Below are 22,996 nucleotides of genomic sequence, written 5' to 3'. Positions count from 1 at the left end.
ATGGTGATATTGTAGCTTCTTGCAACAGTATTAAGCTGTAAGGGATTGTGGATTGTAATCACTTGATAATAATATTATTGGACTTGTTGTTGGTGGACATAGCCTAAGGATTGGATGAACCATGTTAAATCTTTGTGTCATGTGTTCTCTTCTGTATGATCTATTACTTTTTGATATTGGTTATATTTTCATGTAATTGTTATTTATGTTTGCGGTTAGCCCTATCAAAATAAATGATGTTCCTAGTATTGAATTCTTTTCCTCATCTGCTAACTAAATCATGAGGTTGAACATGTGGGGAGAAGTAGTTTTGATATCTAGTAGAAAATAGATGCATGATCTCAATTGAAAAGGTAGCTTTATCCAAATTGTGCAACTCTTTTCTCAACCATTGTTAAATTTTGATATATACCAAATGGAGGAATTTTCAATTGTTTTATCCAACTACTAATGAAGATCAAGAGTATGGAAACGTTAATGATCTTATGAATAAAGGTAAGAGTCTCCATTTCCAACTCTATTTTCTCACACCAATGACACAAACATATAGATGGATTGGTGTAATTGTCCTCTAATCTATGCTAATCCTACCCAATCTACCAATGCATATGACAAATTGCACACCAAGAATGGTAGTCATTTCATACTAAAGAGTACAAATCAATGGTTTGGAATGTATAACTTGAGCCTGCACATGCTTGAGAGGTCTTATTTTCTCCTATTGAGATTTATATGGAAATTTTTATCTTGTCCACAAATTCCCAACTCAATATACAACTAATGTTTGAGTAAGGGTTGATGCAAGTGGAGGCTTCATAATAGATAGGAATTTTAAGTTTGGAAGGAAGTTGGTGCATGCAAACTATTGATATAAGGTCAAACACAAAATGGGTATTCATTGTAAATGGTTGAGAGAATATGTGAGTCTATATTCTATCTCAACCTTTTCATAATTATGAGAACGACAACTTCAAGGAAAAGATGGAAACACCTTGAATGGACTTTCTCACTAAAGAACATTCCATGCCAAGTTATACTCTATGTTTAAGGGCCTTTTCTTGGTACTTATTTTCTAATTGATGGAGTATGTGCATGCTCTATAACTAATCTTAAAGGAAAAATCAAAAGTAGAGTAAGAAATTAGCATTAGAGCACTATGATTATACAAAATCTATTGCTTGACAATGGTCCAATGATGAATAGTAACTTAGTGGAGGTGTCATCTAACAATGTCTAAGAGAACAAATTGTAAAAGTGGGAGCCATGAAAGAAATCTTTGGAAGGCATACTTCATGTTGTGATTCCCAAATTCATAAGGCCTAGTTCAACATAACAAAACTCCACAATAGCTATTTGAGAAGCCCTACCATTTTGAGGTTGGGTGTTGATTGAAGTGGGTAGCCAAGGAGGAAGAGGAATATTTGATAACTTAGAATGAGAGACTCAAACTTGTGTTTGTTGTTGTTTGAAGCACTAATTCAAGTGATGAAGAGATCTATTGGAAATACAAATGATAAATGTATGCTTTTGTGGAGAGGGGGGGGAGGGCTAGTGAATTAGAAGTACTAATCTCTAACCAATAAAACTTTTAACTTTAAAACAATGCATGCATTAACATATTGAAATAACATGTAAAGTAAGTACATCCACATAAAAACTTGACACCAGATATGATTACCTAGAAACCCTCCAATGAGAAGGTAAAACTAGGGTTGGGATGACACCCATAATTCTTCACTACTACAACAATAAAGTTCACCTATTAAGGTTACATAATTTGACCATTATAATGATCTGCACTATGAAAGGCCTGCCCTATTAAAGGCTTACAAAGGATTGTTAGATCCCACCTTGTTAAAGTATTTTAACACCTTGTTAAAAGTGTGTCTAGCTAAAAGACTTTAGAACACTCACTTGGAATGTAACCCTATTAAAAAATTTTACAATGACTATTAAGTCAACTTTAGTCCAAAGGATTTCACCGTGTTGATACAATTGTTAGAAAGTACAATAGAATTCTTGATCTAACAACTTACAATCCAGTATTGCTGATTTCAGATCTCAATTTAGTCCATCTTGATCCTTTCTAATCTGATATGAGATTTTTGTATCCTTGATCCTTTATTCTACAAACTGATTATGCAGTTCTATCCTTCTTCTTCTGAAAAATGATTATGTAATTCTATCCTTCTTCTAAGTCATCCTGAATAACTTCTAGTCAATTCACCCCTTTTTCTCCTTCTATTCTTTGCTTGCATGCATCTCTTTCAATTCTTCAAATTATGGGGCTTCAACTACCTTATAAAGATTTTTTGACTTAGGGTTAGGTATGAATCTACAAATGAGATTCATCTTTTTTGCCTCTTTACCATTCCATTTTTCTAATTGGTTGCATGTTGACTACATAGGGAATCCAAATGAATTCAATCTTATCTTTAAAGCTTCAAGACCTATCCATATGTCAGCTCAAAAATGGTTTACATAGTTGTTTGTGCCATCACAAACAACTAGGTCCATTCTGTGTTACTCAGCTCTTGATAATATTGATGCTCGACACTTACTATAATTCTATCTTGCTCAACACTTGGACTTGTTCAACATCTACTATTCACTTGGCACTTGAACTTTCTTGGCACATGAGTGACTTGACACTAATTGTAACTTGACATCTATAAATATTATACTCGACATGTATTACTAGCTTGGCATGAACTTAGTAAAAATCTTAAGTGTGTTGACACTCAATTGTCAAAACCAATCTAAGATCAACAATCTCCCCCTTTGACATGATTGGAAAAAACACTTAACTATACATGATGAATCTAGTCTCCCTTGAGTATAATACATTCATGGTTTGGCATATATACAAAACTACAAATTGTTCAAAAAAATTTAATGGACTATATACCTCAAAATTTTGTGACTCCCCCTAAGTTAATGTGTCATTTTTGTATCTAAAATCTCTCTAAGTATATTTGACTCTTATTGATACTCTTTATCTTTAATCATTCTGATACTCTTTATCTAATATGCCCTATTTATACTTTTCTATTATTTACTTTATCTCCCCTTTCACATGTCTCCCCCTTGCATATTTGTCTCCCCCTGGCTTTTATCTCTTCCTTACATTTTTCTACCCCTTTTTTACACTTATGTCAAAGGGTCTATATACTAATTGTGTATTTAGGCAGAAAATTCTTATTGACTTCCATTACAATCTTTAGAGAAAAATCCCAGTTGTCTATTGCAACATCTAAGGATTTGATTTGGATGGTTGTCTCTACTACAAGGTGAACTAAGCTATCCAAAGTTGAAAGATTAGGATCTTTCTTTAGCACTATTTTAGCATAGGCTAGTTCATTTTGTAGTATTTCCATGTGAGGGGTTAGGGAAGCTTGAATGTGGACTAGCTTGGCTCTTCCCTTAGCCTCTTATGTTGTTAATACAACTAGTTCCTTTTGTTTGTGAAGTACTATATAGAAATGTTTCTTACTCTAAGCTGAGCTCTGTGGCAATTGCATGCCTAATATCTTTAGGTTTCTTTCCAAACTTGGAATCCTCTAGCTCATTTCTTGTGTGAAGAGTGTGGTATCACACAATTTTGTGTACAATGAGAATATATTTTCAAGTACCTTCTTCACTTTTTCAATCTTTGTAGCTAGTTCCACTAGTGATAGTGCTATTCCACTAGATATCTTCTCATTGACTTTTCCTAGAAATTTCTTTTCAGACCACTCCATGAGTTTTACATTGGTTTCCTAGTCTTCATTTGCCACCTATTCAAAAATTTCTAACAATTTTTCTAATATAGGCTTGGTTTCATCAGGGGTTTGCAAGCTTAAGGCATCTAAAAAGATGTCTTTGATCTCATGAAGTTCTTGCCTTTGCTTATACTCTTTCCTAAGTATTTATTGTTTCTTTTCTCTCTCTAATGCTTCTCTCATTATATTGATCTGTTCTAAGGACATGGTTGCATAGTCATATTTTGGTATAACTATTTTTTCATCTAGTATTGGATCTCCATAGAGAAGTACCCTTGCAACCTTTGTTGAGCTCAAGTCTGGTGTAGAAATCTAAAGTGGCATTGCATCAGTGCTTGGCTCCTGAAGGACTTTGGTAGGAGTGTCAATTTTTGGTAAATTAACCAATGTTTGTATGGCTTCCTACTCCTTTTCCTTGGGAATGTCCTTCCCTTGATCATAATTTCCTTGATCAATTATGATCAATTTTGGTGCACCTTATTTTTGTGTAGTAGGTACAAAAGCATCTATCTATCCTTCTTGTTCCTTTGTGGGCTCCTCTGTAGTTTGAGGCTGTTGTTCAATCATAACAACTTTTATTGTGGTGTTAACCTTTGTTGATGTATCCTTTGATGTTTGCACTAGAGGTTGACCACTAGTAGTTGTAGGGATGATAGAAGGTGGTTCTTATGTATTCACCTTATCCCTCGTTATGTTAATTATTGCTTTTTATAACTCATCCACACTAACCAATACTGCATTATCACACAATTTAGTTTGTAGCGTGGATTGGTCAAGGATCTTCTTTAAATCCTCAGCAATTAATGGATTAATGTTCAAAGGTGATTTATTAGGAACATATTTCACTTTTATTGTATCTATAGGTGTGTTTGTGTCATGTAGGGGGCTTAATGTTGGAAATTGTGTGTCTTGCACACTTTTTTCTATTTGTTGCTCCTCAGTTGTTTCCATTTTATCCTTTTTATATTGTGCATACTCCACTATGTTATCTCCCTTTTATTTCTCAATTCCTCCTTCCTTATCATTATCCTCATCTTATCCATTATTCCTTCCCTCAAATGAATCCTTTTCTCCTTCCTTGACAATAGTCAAGCCATATATCAACTTCCACATTTGAGTGGATTTATATACAACATCTTCAATCTTGTTTTGCAAAATGTTGAAGGCTCTACATTTGAGTGCAAATTTTCTACCATGTTTCTTGTTTGCCTTTGTAATTTTCACTTTTCACAATTTTGGCATCACTTGTGCCAATGTAGATTCTCTTATTTCCTTTTCCATATTTGGACAATAGTGCCATTTATTCTCAACAATTGAATACAAATTGTTGGGCATTGTGTTATCAAATTCAAGAGGGGTGTTCTTGAAATTTTCCATCATGGCATACACTAATTCTTCTAACATATTCTAGTCTTCTCTACCAAGTTTATTAAATTCTATATTTTTCAATCCTGTTAAGTCTATATTATCCCTAACATTGTCACAAATGTTTTCAATATCAGACTTGGGACCATGACTTACCACTCTAAATAGGCTTGTGTCTTTTGACTTGGTCCTTTTATCATCTAACTCATGTTGTGCCACATATTTTCTTCTTAGTTTTGTCTACATAAGACCTTGTTGTTTAGTAGCCTTTTTCTTTTCCTTTACTTTCTCCTTGGCATTTTGAGTGGTGGCTCTTGTGCTAGCTCTTGTAGCTAGAGTAGTAGGCTTTGCAGGGCTTGGTTTTACAATTTTCTTTCCTTTTGGTTGTGTTGTAGGCTGTGTTTTAGCCTTCCTCTTCTTTGGTTGTTGTTTGTATGTTCTTCCTTGTCTTGTTCCTCCTCAACACCTTTTTCTTTTTCATCTTCACCCATGCCTTGGGTTAGGGCAAGAGGCTCATGGCCTTGCTCTTCTTCTTCTTCATCATCATCATCTTCATCTTCAACATCTTCTCCAAATTTGGTTTTTAGCTTCCTTACCATTTTATCTATCTTTTTTAGAGTTGAGGTTGTTTTCAACTCCATTTCAACTTTTGATTTGACATCATAATTACCAAAAATTTTAGCTGACTTATCAACTTCTTCTACAAGAAGTGCAGTGATGGTAGCTAATGCTTCACCAATGTTTATTTCATAACCTAGAGGCCTTAACCATCTCACTCTAGGTATTATAGCCTAGATGAAGGTGTAGTTAATATCCACAAGAAAGAAAATATCATTGTAGTATTTCTCCACTAAGGAAATAGGAATTCTCAGCCTCTATTTCATTGACTTCTTGAAATCTTCAAAGTAACTAGTCATCACTAATTCAAAATTCTCTCCCATTTGTTTAATATACTCATTTATTTGCACAGCAACTAACCTATTGGTCTTCCATTCTACTCTACCAAAAGATGGAAATTCATTTTGAACATAGAAAAATATGCATACTAGTATGGAACCAAACTTACATTGAGCAATTTTAGACTTCCTTATTGCTCCTAGGTTCTCCATTATTTGATGCAACTGTAGCTCTACAAGATCATAAGTATGATCTTTCTTAACTATCTTGTAGCCTACATCAACTGCTATACAAGGAACACTATTTAGTTGCTTTGACTGATAGAATTTATGTGATATGACCCTCACTACAAATTCAAGAAGTGGATCTTTTATATTGTCAATAGTCATTCCTCTCTTGTTCCACTTTGCTCCTATATTTTTCTCTATCACCTCTTTAGAGTCGCTTCTCAATGTCTTAGGCCAATCTAGGGTTGGGTAACCAATAACCCTATGTAAAATTCTCTTTAAAAGTTTTATGGATCCACCTTCTAGACATAGATATATATCATGTATTTTCTTTAGAAAAATTTTGATCCACTCAGTTTTGAAGATAGTTGGAAAATCTAGGACATGGGGTAAGCCCTTCATCTCTATGATTTTTAATTCTTCCTTCAACTCCCGATTTTCACATAATCTATCATAAGCTTTCCTAATTTCCATGTCTCCAATCCCTCATACCTTTTAGTTATAACACTTCCTCATGTCTTGAACCATAACAACCTTAGGTGGAATAACTGATAACACACCTATTGGATCATTCTTGTATGCAACTTTTGGTATGGCTCTAAATTCTGGTTGTTTCACTTCATTCCTAACTAATTGAACTTCAAGTGGCTCCTTATCCTTTGGATTCTTTAAACTTGAGGCCATTATGCAAACAAGGGTTTTACAAATATGTAAACTATGTGGCTCAGCAGATGAAGAATATCTTTGGAATCAATGATCTGACGCTCAATCTTCACTTTGATTCATGCAAATGCTTCATTCTTTCTTTGCTCTGTTCTCTCTTGCTCTATATTCACAATGCCAAAAAAAAAATGTATAATTTACCCTTATACCCTTTCAAAATATAGCATTTATTGCATGGTACATGTACAACTGTAAACTTCGCTCCAATGCATTTTCTGTTTCACTCGGCATTTACTAATTTTTCCATCACTTGGCAACTATAAGAATTACCCTTACTCAGCACCAATAGAAATTTACTTCACTTGGAAGCTACTATTAACTTAGCTTCAATTGTATTTGGCTATCAACTTGGCACACACTAGAATTTCTTGGCAATTGAAGAAGACTTTTCACACTCAACAGCAATGTGAAAACTTAAATATTTAATTATAGAATTTACCTATTATCTTGCATCTTTCTTTATGCTAATTCATCTATTTCAATACTAACTTCTTTTGGAACTAATGTATGATAAAGAATTTTAAATATCAGTTCCACATACCTCATTTTTCTTAGTTTGATGAGATGTGACTACTTGACCTATCAGGTGAAGCGATCCCTTCATTTGATGTACTGCATCCATCTTTCTTTCTCTATGTTTTGTTCATGTCTCCTTTGATGTGTTCAACATATACCTTGCCTTTTCCTTTGTTGAACTTTGAGTTGGGTGCCTTAGTCCTTTTTAGGCAATTCTTGCTAATATGACTAATCTTCAAATAGCTAAAACATGTGGTTTGACTAAACCATCTGTTGTAGTTACCATTGAAGTTTGTTCTTATGCAATTATCAAAGATGTGTCCATACTCTTGACAATAAAGATAGCTATGTCTTGCATTGTAATACCAAGTATAGAAATTTTTATAGCTTCTTCCCTTTGTTGACTTATTTGATGACCATGTGGATTTGGATCTTCATTCAAAGGCTCTGTGTCTAAACTTCTAACAATTGTAGCAGTGTCCCTCAAATTTTGGTGCATGCATGGTTCTAGTTCTTCATTCATGTGCCTGATGATCTTGTTTGTTGCACTTGTGACAATGAGTTACACTCTTAGGTTTAGAATTTTGATTATAATTCTTACTCTTGCAAACATTAGCTATATGTCCTTTCTTTCCATAGTGATGACAAGCAGGTTTAGAATTCTTACCTTTTATTATTTCTTTCCTCACTAGCTTTGGGTGATTCTCCTTCTTCACTGCTTATGTAGCCCAATCCTAATGTATCTTTACTAGATCTAGGGGATTTTAGTAGTTACTCAAAGTACTTGATGGCTTCATTTGGCTTGTTGAAACTTTCAACAAATTCCTTTTCTCTTTTCAGGTCATTCTATATTTGTTCATTCTACAACTTCAATGTAGTTATCTTAATGTCCTTGACATTCAACTCATGATGGGCATTCATCATTTGGATTAGGGTGTCCAATTGCATGTTTGAGATCCTAGATAGCTCTACTAATTTTTCTTCCAATCTATTTGCCAAAATTCTTTTGTCTTCTTCAATCATGGCATTTTCTTCTATAGCTTTCTTATTTTATTCAGTCACCTTACATAGCAATATAGCTTGTGATTCTTGTTCCAACTTGAGATTTTTAATCTCCTCAGCTTGTACTCTATTATTGTCCATGAGATTTGTAATTGCTACATCAAATTCATAGGAGTTACCATTTGCAAAAAACTTTGTGGTGTCAATTTATTTGTATTGCATGTCATTCTCTACCATAGCAATCTCTTTCCTTCTCTTCAACAAACTTCTCAAGGCATCTTTGGCTTCATTCAGTTGTTGTAGTATGAGATGTATCTCAATCTCTTGATCTTCAATGGTATATCCCAACTTGTAAACTTCTATTTCAAGATCTTTTCTCCAAGTTGTAACGCTTCCTCTAATGAGAACTTGTCATGCCCAAAATACAAGGGCAAAAACACACAAATTTTTTTTTTCAATCTAAATCAACTTTTTAAATTTAACCACACTACTAAGTTTGATATGTCTATAAACACATGTTAAAGTATAGGCAAAATGAGAACAGAAACGTGATCTCCTAACGATGCTCTAACATTTCCATTTAAGATTATAATCAATGAGAAGGAAAGATCGCTAAATCGAAGCATTAGTTATTACATTGATTTTGAAATTTGTTTTGTTATTACTTTAATTTTAAAGTAATCTATTATAATTAAAATAAATAATCCAAATTATCTAAAACTCACAATACTAAACAACTATCTTCATGTATATTCAACACTTAAAAATTGATCTAATAATCTAACTTAATTTAAGACAACATAGCAAATCAATAATGATATTATCCTCTCTAATTATAATCTATCATAAGGACATTCTAACTAAAATATACTACAATGAAATAACACCAAAATTTAACTTATATTGTAATTAACTTAGTTTTAAAACTTTATTAAAACTAATCCCAATTATGAGATGTTAACTACTACTTTATTAATACTAACTTATCATTACATGAACAAATTTAAATTTAAACATTTGAATGAATTAATGTACTAATCAATCTCACATAGATTATAATTAATTTTATGATGCCTAAGTTTTTCTAACCCTAAAACAAAATACACCAACTATTTAATATTTAAAAACATATAGATTAAATGACTTCAACATAACATCTATCAAATTTTAAAACTTTATTTAATACTGAATTCTAGAAATACCAATCTTAACTACAACTGTGTCAATCTTCTAACAACTAACATACCATAGTGCTAATACTAAAAGTTAAAAAAAACTCATACTTAAATCTAATATTAACTAACAAAACTAATTCTAGCTTCACTTTCTCAACCTTACTAACTCAAGGTCAAATATAATTTTAACACTAATACATACTTAATAAATATGAAACTATCTAACTTACACTTTAGGAAAATATGAACGCTAACATTCAATTTGAAACAACTAATATCCTAAAAATAATTACAATCCTAAACTCACACTAACTTAGACTTTAATATAATTTAATAAACCAATTTCATCAATTTCAACATTAAATCCAAAACTTGAACTTTACTAATTTAAATTATTTAAAATATAATTAGACTAACAAACCATAATCATTACTTAGAATTAAAATCAACTAAAACATAATTAACTAAAGCTAACTAAATTAAATAACTTATATTTATTAACTTACATAAAGACTAAATTAACTAACTAATTCAAAAACTTTATTTAACAAATTTCTAAAATATTTAATAAAAAGAAACACACTAAACTAGAAGTAATTTAGTTAAATTAAATGTTAAATAACAATTTACCATATGCAACCAAACAAAAAAACTTAATATGAAATACTAACTAATAACAAATCAAGCAATAATAACAACTTTTACATTCACCTATACTAACATAACAAAATAACATATAAAGCCCTAACATCCACCCAAAATACAAAGCCCCTCCCAAGATGGTTTGCACGCCTACCCAAGGTGGTATATTTGGAAGGAGGGGTTGTCCTGTCCAATAAGATCAATGCAGATGCATTTAAGTCTTTAGCTCCCTCTTTTTATCCAACTCTATTCCAATTACATGTCCATCAAGGTGAAAGAGGGGTCGGCTAGCAATGAGGGAGGTGGGAGCCAAATTTTAAGGAAGGTCTACAAAACACATAAAGTGAAGGACCCATACCATCATGCAAACTAACACCAAGGGTGAGACAAGGGTTGGATGTCAAGGAAGGGAGTCAAAGAATTAATGACATGCCTGCCAAAGTGCACACCTAAAAAGGCAAGGAGGGAACAAGGGGTAAAAGAAATGACTTTTTTTTAAAAAAACTTTTAACAACCTTACCATATGTTAAATTAAATCCCTCCTCCCAACTGCCATGTCAGTTAAAGATGCGTGTTCCAAGGTAGGCTTCAAGCTATGTTTGGAATTTTCTTTTGTCAATATTAAATTATGACTTGCCAACTTAAATCAAGCCCATGTGATATCTCAAACTCTCTGACATGGGGTGGTATAGATTGTTAAGTTTACTTGGCAAAAGGGAAAACTTTTAATGCATAAATTTTTCTTGGTGAAGATACATATTTAGTTGAATATTTAGCATAAGTATCATTTTATTTTCTTATTTGCTTTCTTTCTTTCTTTCTTTCATTTGTTTTCAACCAAAGTTAATTTTCTTATTTAGTTTATCTATTTATATAAGAAAGAAGTTAAAAAATTTAAGATTAGATGAAAGTGGTGAATTCATCTCCAATGAATTCTTGATGAATTCTACATTGAAAAGGAAATTAAAAGATGAGTATCAGCCTTTGGTACACCTCAGCAAAATGGTATAGTTGAAAGAAGGAATAGATTTATCATGGATTGTGCAAGAACACTAATCATAGAAAGGAATGTTTCAATAAAATACTAGAAGGAAGAAATCAACACTATAGTTCAAACCTTGAACAGAGTATAGCTCAAGAAAGACTCAAATCAAACCTTTATGAACTATAGTATGGCTATAAATATAATGTAAGTTACTTGAAAGTATTTGGTAGCAAATGTTATACCTTGAAAGTATCTAAGAAAGGTAAATTCAATGTCAAAGGTGATGAAGGAATATTCTTAGGATACTCATACAGAAGTAAAGTAATCAAGTATTTAGATTTGTCTACTCATATAATTATAGAAAGTGCACAAGTGAGAATTGATGATTTTGTAGAAAAGAGTGAAGAAGAAAGCAAAAAAAAGCCTAAGGATTACGAAAGATTTATTTACTATGAACCCAATACCCTGCCAAATTTATCTAGTAGATAGGAGGCTTCACCTCCTCAGACCCCAAAATTTCCAATAGCTACCCAAGTCACAATCGAAAAGACCTGAGTGATAGTCTATCGAGCTAGTAAAAACTAAGTCTAAAGGACCCAAGCTTGATACTAAATTTCATGATTAAATTAGTGAAACTCATTTCAAATACAAAGAACTTATGTTAGCAAGATATGTCAAAAAGCATCATGTACTTGATTAGATGATTGGAGACAAATTAGATGGAATAATGACAAGAAGAAAACTAAGAGGTACATGTTTACTTGCTAAATTTAAACCTAGAAATGTTAAAGATGCATTGGATAATGAAAGTTGGATTCAATAAATGAATGAAGAAATTGAACAAATAGAGAAGAAAAAAACTTGGACTCATGTTCCTAGACCCAAGGATAAAAATGTCATTGGCACAACGTGGGTATTTAGAAATAAGATAGATGAAGATGGAAAATTTTTCAAAAAAAAAGCAAGGTTAGTATGTAAAGGCTATTCTTAAGAAGAAGGTATTGATTATGGTGAAACTTTTTCTCCTATTCCAAGATTAGAAGGTGTTAGAATTTTACTAGCATATACAACACAGAGAGGATTTAAAGTGTATCAAATAGATGTAATATCTACATTCTTGAATGGAATTCTTGATGAGGAAGTCTAGATTGAAAAACTTGAAAGTTTTGTACATCATAGTAAAAAGGACATGGTTTGTAAATTACACATGGCATTATATGGTCTCAAGCAAGCTCCCAAAGCTTGGTATGAAGGACTTCATAACTACTTGGTACAGATTGGTTTTCAAAGAACAAATGATAACAGTAGTCTATATATCAAAGAAGGACCAAAAAAAAAGATTGTGTTGGCAAAAATATTTTTTGATGATACTTTATTCACAGGAAATGGTGACTTGTGCAAGGCATTTTTCAAAAGAAATGAGTAAAGAATTTGAGATGTCTATGTTTGGTGAGATAAAATTCTTTGTTGGATTATAGATTTAACAAAAGAAATATGGTATCTACATTACTCAATCTAAATATATCAAGGAAATACTAAAGAAATTTGGAATGAAAAACTCAAAACTAGTTGGAACCCCTATGTCTACTAGACATAAATTTTCCAAGAATGATGATTCCAAAGAGGTAGATCAAACCACATATAGATCAATGATTGGAAAATTGCAGTATGAAGTGCATGCAAGGCTTGATATTGCATTAGTAGTTGGTATGGTGGAAAGATTCTCAACAAATTCCAAAGAAAATGACATGTTGGTAGTCAAAAGAATCATGAGATATCTAAAAGGTACTTAGAAATATGGTTTATTGTACAAAATAGGAGGTAATTTGGATTTAAAAGTATTCATAGATGTTGACTGGGTAGGAAGTATTGATGACAAGAAAATCACTAGTGGTAGAGCATTCTTTCTTGGTAAAAGTCTAGAGTCTTGGACAAGGAAGAAACAAAATTGTATCTCTCAGTCTGCAACAGAGGTAGAATATGTGGCAGTAGGAGTCAATTGTTCTAATATTGTTTGATTCAAACAACTATTGGCAAGTATGAAGATAGAGATCAAGGATCCAGTAGTCATATTGTGTGATAACACCAGTGCAATAAATATATCAAAGAATCTAGTGATGCATAGCAAAAAAAAACACATTGCTATAAAATATCATTTCTTGAGAGAATTGGTACAAGATAAAGAAGTCAAATTGTAGACATATTCAACAAGCCATTACCTAAGGATGAATTTATATATCTAAGAGGTAAGCTAGGGATCATTCCCCTATCTAAATCTCACTAAGTGAATTTTAGTGATGCATCAACAAAAGCATGTTGAAGATCAATCAGTCGATGCAATATTGACAAGGGCATATTGCAAATGAATTTGTACTTGAGGTAGATTGATATTCCCTGAACATTGTATTTGGCATGAGATGTTAAAGAGGGAGAAGTTTTTTGTCATATCTCATGAAAATTTTGTAAAGAGAAAGAGATGTCAAAGAGGGAGAATAAACTTGCTATGATATCAAAGAAAAAGTTTGCTATAAGAAGTTGTAGTAGACTAAAGTTTTCTGATAGAGGAAGAAACTAAAGGCAAAAAGAGTTCACACTGATAGAGGGAGTTCTCATGGATGAGAATCAAAATTAAATCAAGGATAATTTCTTACATTATTCTTGCTCTAAAAATTTCATTGTATTATGACATGTTGTGTTTTCATCAATGCCAAAGAGGGAGACTGTTGAAACAATTGATTAATTGTGTATTATCTTTGATGTTACACAAAATGTCATATCATTATCATTCGGTGTATGTTGAGCTCACTTTGTCATTGAAGATAGTTTTTTGTACCTAACTAGCATTCCAAGATTTCCTAGTTCATAAGAAAGTATTTACTATGTTCACTTGGCCACCAAAGAAAAGTGTGTTGAAGATGAGTAGTAATCAAGCTCACTTGGCTAATGGAGAAAATGTTGGATGGGACTAGTATTAATGGAGCTCAAGTTACCAAAGGAATTTTGAAATTATGTAGTGTTGACCAAGTTCACTTAGTTAACAAGGCAAAATCATTTCTGAGTTAGTGTCTATCGAGCAGGGTTAGCTAACAAAGGATTGTCGTGTTTTGACATATTAAGTTCAATTTATTTGTGTGTTGGTTCTAGCCAACTATAAAGATGAATATTAATTATTCTAAGTTGTATTCTAGCCCACTTGACTATAGGAAAGATATAAATATAAAGTCAAGTTGAGATTTAGAAAGTGGAATTGAAATGCATGGAAGATAATTGAAGATTTAATGATGCTAAGAGGAAGTGAATCAGAAGGATAAGAAAAATATCCTTAGGAGCTAAAAAGATATATTCAATCAAGAAGGATCAAGTATACAACCCAAATTGAGATCTATAATCAGAAATCTAGTTGCATCCAAATTAGGTCATGTCATTGTAACTCTCTAACCATTGTAGCAATGATCTAAATTTCTTAACAAAGTTGGCTTAACAGTTATTTGTAAATCCTATAACAAGGTGGCATTTCTATTGCAGTGTCTAAAGACCTCTATCAAGTCTAGTCCTAATAGAGTGATTAAATCCTCTAACAAAGTCACACCTAACAATGTGTTTTATAACCTTTAATAGGGTTAGCTCCTAATAGGGCTCACTTCAAAAGAGTGAAAATCAGTAAATAGTTACAATTGGTGGTTTTTCCCAAATTGGATTTCTACATTAAATCTTGGCATCAAATATGTTCATTCTATTTCTTTTATGTGTTTGCAACTAAATTAAAGTAATGGTAATAAAAAATAGCATCTTAATAATTTCATGTTAAAGTGTTTACTAACCTATTTCAGTGTTTACTAAGTTACAACATTTTTTTTGTGTTTTTCGAGCATCAACAGAGTTCAATTTTTAGATTTTATTTTGTACTAACATCTAAGAGATCTGGGATTTTTTTTTGTAGTAACTAACTCACCCCTCCCCTCTCAATTACTCCTCTCATATTTCCAACACATCATGATTTGAAAACAAATCAACTAGTTCAATTTCTTTACATAGTTCTATAGTTATACTTAATTCAATCTTACTCGGATCAAATTCTTTAGGGAAATCAACAACTGGATCTAGTTCTTTTCTAATTTCAACTTTTTTGGCTGATTTCTTTACAATAAAATATCCAAGGGTTGTCTTATCATAAAATGCTCTCTAGTAAAATATCTACTCATCAATTTTCTCTCTACTAGAATAAAACTTTTCTAACTATTGTTTAGTTTGTGTCAATTCTCCTTTAAACAATAGCATTCTACTTTTCTAACTCAACATGTTCTATCTTAATAGAGTCTAATTCAAATGTTATTTTACTTAACTAGGATCTAAGGTCTACATTCTAAACTTTTAGATCAAGTTTGATTTTTCTACCATCTTTCTTAAGACTTAAAAAATTTTAACTCATGCTTCAAGATCTCATTTTCTTTATTGAGAATTCCTACTTTGTCATTGTCACTAATCTATTCATTTTATTCCCTTTTCAATTTTACATCATCAATCTTATCTTTTAGTTTTCCAATGTAAACTTGTGCATCCCCATACCTATCTTTCAATTTATCTCTTTCTTCAATAAGAAGATCAATTTTCTCAAGAACCTCTTCAAGATTTCTCTTCAACTAACTAATATCCATAGGGATCTTACTCAAGTTTTTAAGCCTCTTTTGAATAATTACACTTTGATACCAATTATTATAAATAGATAATACTAAGAGGGGTGTGTTGTGATGTGGAGCTTAATCATACTCAAAGGTTTATTTGGTGTATTTTTCCTCCATATTATTTCTACAAGGGTCAAGTGGGTCAAGGAGTAGCACTCCAGGTGTGCTCCCTATCGCAGTACAAGATGGGGTTGAGGGGCGATGCCCTTGTGGGGGTTCTCAGGGGTAGCACCTCCAAAGCCAAAAATGCCCTTATATTGTAAAAGGAGTCAGCTACTATTTTTCTGTTATTCTATCCCTATTTTTATAAAGGGCAAAATGCTTGTATAAAAAGGTTTAAGGTTAGGGATTTTTTCCTAATGTGTGATGCAAAAATTGGTTCTTTTAGTGGTATTGAGCTATAAGGGATTATGGATTGTAATTAGGTTGTAACCATTAGATAATAATAATATTGGATTTGATGTTGGTGGATGTAACCCAGGGATTGGGTGAACCACATTAAATCTTCATGTCTTATATTCTCTTATCTGTGATCTATTATTTTCTAATATTGGTTATATTTGTATGTAACTGTTCTTTCTATCTAAGTTTAATCCTAACAGGGAGTGAATCAGTATTATACAAGCTTTTGCCCACAATTGAATATCGTTAATTACCTTGTATAACTTGCTTATGAAAGTAAACCAACAATGTTGAATAGTAAATATAACCATACACCAAAAGAATTCATAACACCATTATTTTTTAACTAGGGAAATTGTGGCCAAGGGAAAACCCTGGTGGGGAAGATACCTACAAGATGATCCACTAACCAAAGGAATCATGTTAAGGATATTGACCCTATTAGGACCAAGACCAAATATAAAATAGCTTTCAGTAAATATCTAGGATGTTAGCCCAACATAATTAAGTAATTACTTTGTTAATATTTTCAATTTTTTGGATTTGATTGTGTATAGTTTTTTACATCAATGTTTTGGATCATATTACATTATCCATCATCAGGATGCTAGAGGGAAAATAACATAAGATAGTAGAATTTAGATCCACTAGACCATAAAGGAGGAGAGGGGGATAGCTGAGGAGAGAGAAGGTACAACACAAAGTTGACAAGACCCAACCCCAAACATCAATAAAAATAATAAACCATGGAGGGGAGGACATAAAAGAAAATGAAGAAAAGTCAAACAGATCAATTAATAAATTAAGTAAGCTTGTGTGTGTGTCTATAAATATACATAAATCTATGGATATAAGAGGAAAGCAAGCAAATAGATAAAAGAAAATTGAAAATAATGATGATATCCCTCAAGACAAAAGAGCATGAGGAGAGAATAAAAGAACACAAAATTAATACGCAAATAAAAAGAAAGGAAAAGAGAAAAAGATGCTAAAAATATATTAAAATAATAACGAATAAAAAAAGAAATATATATATGTACATACACACATACAGACATATATATATATATATATATATATATGTGTGTGTGTGTGTGTGTGTGTGTGTGTGTGTGTGTGTATATATGTATATATATATATATATATGTATATATATATATATATGTATATATATATGTATATGTATATATATATATATATATGTATATGTATATATATATATGTATATGTATATATATATATATATGTGTATATATATATATATATATGTATATATATATATGTATATGTATATATATATATGTATATATATATATATGCATATATGTATATATATATATCACATAAATTATATTATGTGATATATATATATATATATATGTATTATGTATATGTATGATGTATATGTGTGTATATCTATACATATGTTGTGTGTGTATGTATATATGCATACACATATATATGTACATATATGTGCATATGTATATATCTATATATACACATACACACATATAAATGTAATATATAAAAAGAAGACAAGAGCAATATATATGTATAGGAAAGAGTCAATAAATAGGAGAAAACATAAATTTAATAATGAAAAAAATAATCAACACACGAGAACACAAGAAATAACAACAAAATATGAAGTAAAGGAAGAAATAAATAAATCAAATGATAAAACAACAAGGAGATTCACTATATAGACTCCTAATAGGGTCAATATCCTTAACAAGATTCTTTTTTTTAGTAGATCATCTTGTGGGTATCATCCCCATAGAGGTTTTCCCTTGGCCATGGTTTCCCTAGTTAAAAAATAATGGTGGTATGAATTCTCTTTGTGCATGGTAATGTTTATTGTTAAACATTATTGGTTTACTTTTATATGCAAATTATAAAGTAATTAACAATATTTAGTTTTGGGAAACAGTTTGTAGAATACTAATTCACTCCCTCCTCTTAGTATTATCTATTTCTAATAGGATTTTCTATTTCTTCAAATTAAAACCTCAAGTTATGACTACACAAGTGATAAATACCTTTATTTTTCAAAACTAGGGATTTCTTCACTTAACTTTTAGAATACTTCGAATTCACCTTAAATTTTGTCCAAGGATCTCCCTTAACTCATGCATTATTGAATGATTATCAACAACTTTATTTCAACCTTTAAATTGCTTTCAATTCATTACTTCTTTAATTATGCAAGTATCCAATCAATAAGAAGTTTTTTTTGGTTACTAGGAAAGTTTATTTCTTTGGTGCACTCACATACAATATTCAAAACATCTAAGATCTTAACCACATATTCCACCCACCATATTGTACCTAATACCAAATACACAAACCTTAAATGTCTCTCTATCATGTATACCAACCTAATTCTTGATCTCTTATGGAAAGTACTTAATTAAAATATGATGAACCAAATACTATTGTTGACTTCAATCTTCATTCAAATGTTTCATTTGACTATTCTTCTAACACCACATGTGAACTAGATGTTTCTTTAGAATTGCATCTTTTAGCCTACAAAAGTGGTAGAATGTGTTTTTGTAACAATGAATTGTTCTAACATATTCTGGATCAAGCAATTCTTGTCATGAATAAAGGAAAAAGTCAAGAACCTAGTGGTTATCTGCTATGATAACACAACTGTAATCAACATATCCAAAAATCTAGTGATGAACTCTAAGTCAAAACACCTTGCAATCAAGTATCATTTTCTGAGAGAATTGGTTGAAGATAAGGAGGGTTTTCATTCATATTCTCCCCCATTGATATCAATGACAAAGTGCTCATTATGTCAATTTACTGCTTCAAGTCTTCAACTAGCTCAAGTGTCTAAAGATACTATTCAAGACCAAATACCAAGAGTCCTTAGTGACTTAGCTCACCATGGATACTCCCCCATATGGGAAGCATCAACACTTAGTCTAGTCTAAAAATAGTGCTTTGCACTACTACACTAATGCACTTATTGCATCATCTACTCAAAATTGCATAGGAGCATAACCTCAAGGATACCTCTCAAGTACTCAATTGTATCTTTAGGTAAGAGCTTCATAAGATATCTACAATTTTATCTTCGGTACTCACATATTCCAATCTAATCTCCTTTTCTATTGCCTTCTCTCTCAAGACATGATACTTAATAGATACATGCTTAGTATTAGAATGCAATACAAGATTCTTATACATACTCACTATATTTGAATTATTATAGTATATGATAACAAGTTATGCAAACTCAATTATGATATCCTTCAACATCTATTTCATCAACATGACTTGATTACAATTTTTTACTACTGCAATATACTTTCCTTCAGTTGTATGTTGTGAAATACAATCTTGTTTCTTGCTTAGCCAAGAAAAAATGCTCCACCACTAGTTCTTTTTACCATCCATATTTCTTGCCCAATCCACATCAGTATATGCACATAGAGTGAAATAAATCAATCTTCCATACTATATTTGATAATTAGATGTTCATTTCAAATATCTAAATATCATCTTTATTGTTGCATAATGATACTCCTTAGGATTAGCTTGAAATCTAGGTACAATCCCAACTACATTTTTGATATCTAGTCTAGTGTGAGTTAGATATTGCAAACCTCCAATCATGGATATGTACTTCTTTTACTCAAATGCAAAGGTAGGTGTCTAGATAACTTGTGACTAGTTATCTTAGGTGTACCAATAGGATTAAAATTTTCAAATCCAATCCTTTTCAACAAATACTATAAGTACTTATCTTGTGAGATCAAAATACCATCACTAAACATCTGCACAATCTGCAATCCTTGGAAAAACTTCATTTCTCCTATCATGCTATTTTCAAACTCATTCTTCATCTCTTCAAAAAACTCATCATTGGCTTCACAATTTCCTCCAAATATAATGTCATCAACAAATATTACTATTATCATCAAACCATTCTCAATTTCTTTCAAATACAAGTTACTATCTGTCATACCTTTAGCAAATCTTAGTTTTTCCAAATAGTCATCCAACCTTGCATACTAGGCTTTAGGTGCTTGCTTCAAACCATATAAAGATTTCTTTAGCCTACTTACCATATCTTTATCTTCTATCAGAGGAAAACCTTCAGGGTGCTCAATATATACCTCTTTTTCAAGTTCTCCATTCATGAAGGTTTATTTAACATCAATTTGATATACTTTGAACTTCTTATTTACTACATAAGCCAAGAAAATTCTTACTACTTCCACTCAAGCTACAAGGGAATATGTCTCCACATAGTCTATGTATTCTTTCTATGAGCAACCTTTGCACAAAAGTCTAGCCTTTTTCCTTACACTTCTCCTTTCTTATTCATCTTCTTTGATATACTTTTGCTAGGAGTTATCAACTCAATTCTTTCTTTTTCTCTAGGCTTAGATCTCTACTCTTCATTCTAACCCATTTAGGAGTTTATAACAACATTTAGTACATGGCAGTCCCTATTAGAAGAATTTGAATCCATGTTATGAGTTGTGCAAACCCTATTAGGAGTTATGGAAGATAGTTAGACCCACTGCTCAAATTGCTCCAAGGGTAAGACCAATGAACCCATTGTCCAATAACCTTTGTATTATTCCTTGTAGAATAATATAAATGAATTTTACTTCCTTCCTCTTTCACTATCATGTTAATTAGACTTATGTTCCTTCTAATCTTGTAACTAGATCACAAATATCACATCCAATAATCCCTTGGATCTCTCACTCACATTCAGTCAACACTTTTCTCCTTTTCACACTTCACACTTCATACAGTGATGAAAACACATTACAAACAAGGAAAATATCTTTCCTTTATACCATATCTTGAAAATAATTTCTTGAGTTAGTCTTGAGGCTTTCCCAATTAATTATAGGTAGATAATTAATTAATTTATAATTACAATAACATTGTTAGCTCACAATCTATACAAAACTTCGCATTTGTGACTTCAAGACCTATGCACTTTTTGGTGTAACCATTAGGGTATCCTTTGTCCTTAGCTAACCATGCATCTTCTTATTACATATGAGATGAAAGATATAATACAAACATCAAAAACTACTTTCCAATAACCGTATCTCTATATTGCTCTTAGTAAATCAATTATATCTTTCATAAATCTTTAACTAAGACTTTGTGCATTAAAGCTTAACATCAAAACATAGTACAAAGAAATCCTTAGCTATATATCACCAAAAAATCAAAAAACTATCCATGTAAATAAGATCTTAGTCTAGTACTTTTGAAATCTTCACAAACTTACTGCTATGTTGACATCAATGAAAAATATAGTCATGAATGCAACATGTTGAAATACTCTCCAATGCATAGGATACTCCCCCAAAGTATTATCATCAGCATTCATGTTAACGATTCCTAGGGTACTCCAACAAGAGAAAAGCATATAAATGTTTGAATCTTTCTACTCATAAGGTTATATAAAGTGTACATGTAAAAATTAATGAGTTTGTAGAAAAGAGTAAAGAGAAAAGCAGCAGGGAACCGGAAGACTACATAAATTTTGTTTACTTTGAGCCTAATACTTTACCAAAGGTACAAGAAAATGTGGTTGGGAAAAAACATATAGCATTACTCTAGTAGTCAACACCACCCAAGTCACCAAAGTCTATAGTGGAACCCAAGTTGCAATCAAAGAAAACTGAGCAACAATTAGTGCAACCCAAGTTGTAGCCAGCAAAAAATGAACTTGAGTCACAATCAAAGGAAATTGGGTCTTAGATAGTGGGACCTAAGTAAATTTTAGAGTTTCATAGAATCTTTGAGAAAACTTGTACTTGATAGATATATCATAAGACATCTTGTACCCAAACAAATAATTAGAGATTAGACAAAAGGCGTAATGACAAGAAATAAACTAAAAGGTACATGTTTTCTTATTGAATTTAGACATATAACTATAAAATATGCTATGAATAATAAATGTTGGATAGACGAAATGAATGAAGAGATTGAGAAAATTGAAAGGAACATACCTAACTCTTGTTCCTAGACCCAAGGACAAAAATGTAATTGGTACAAAGTGGGTATTTAGAAACAAATTGAATGAAAATGGTGAAGTATCAAGGAATAAGGAAAGGCTAGTATGTAAAGAATATGTTCAAAAAGAAGGTATAGACAATGGAGAAACATTTTCTCCTATTGCTAGACTTGAACAGGTTAGAACACTACTTACATATGCTATAGTTAAAAGATTCAAAGTGTATCAAATGGATGTAAAATCAGCTTTTTTGAATGGAATTCTTGAGGAAGAAATTTAAATTGATCACCTTGAAGGTTTCATTAATGCAAATAAAAGAGACATGGTTTGTAAGTTACACAAAGCTTTATATGGTCTTAAATAAGCTCTTAGAGCATGGTATGAGAGGCTACATGGATACCTAGTAAAGATTGGTTATCAAAGAACCAATGATAATAGTAGTTTGTATATTAAAGAAGGACAACAAAATAAGATATTATAGAAGAAATATTTGTGGATGATATACTATTCATAGGTAATGATGACTTATGCAAATCATTCTTTGAAGAAATGAGGATAGAATTTGAAATATCAATTTTTGGAGAGATAAAATTCTTTGTTGGTTTGGAA

This window comes from Cupressus sempervirens, chromosome 5 (assembly GCF_028749045.1).
Source record: "Cupressus sempervirens isolate cs-2001-9-10 chromosome 5, ASM2874904v1, whole genome shotgun sequence".
In the NCBI taxonomy this organism is placed as follows: Eukaryota; Viridiplantae; Streptophyta; class Pinopsida; order Cupressales; family Cupressaceae; genus Cupressus; species Cupressus sempervirens.
This window is presented reverse-complemented; position numbering follows the sequence as displayed.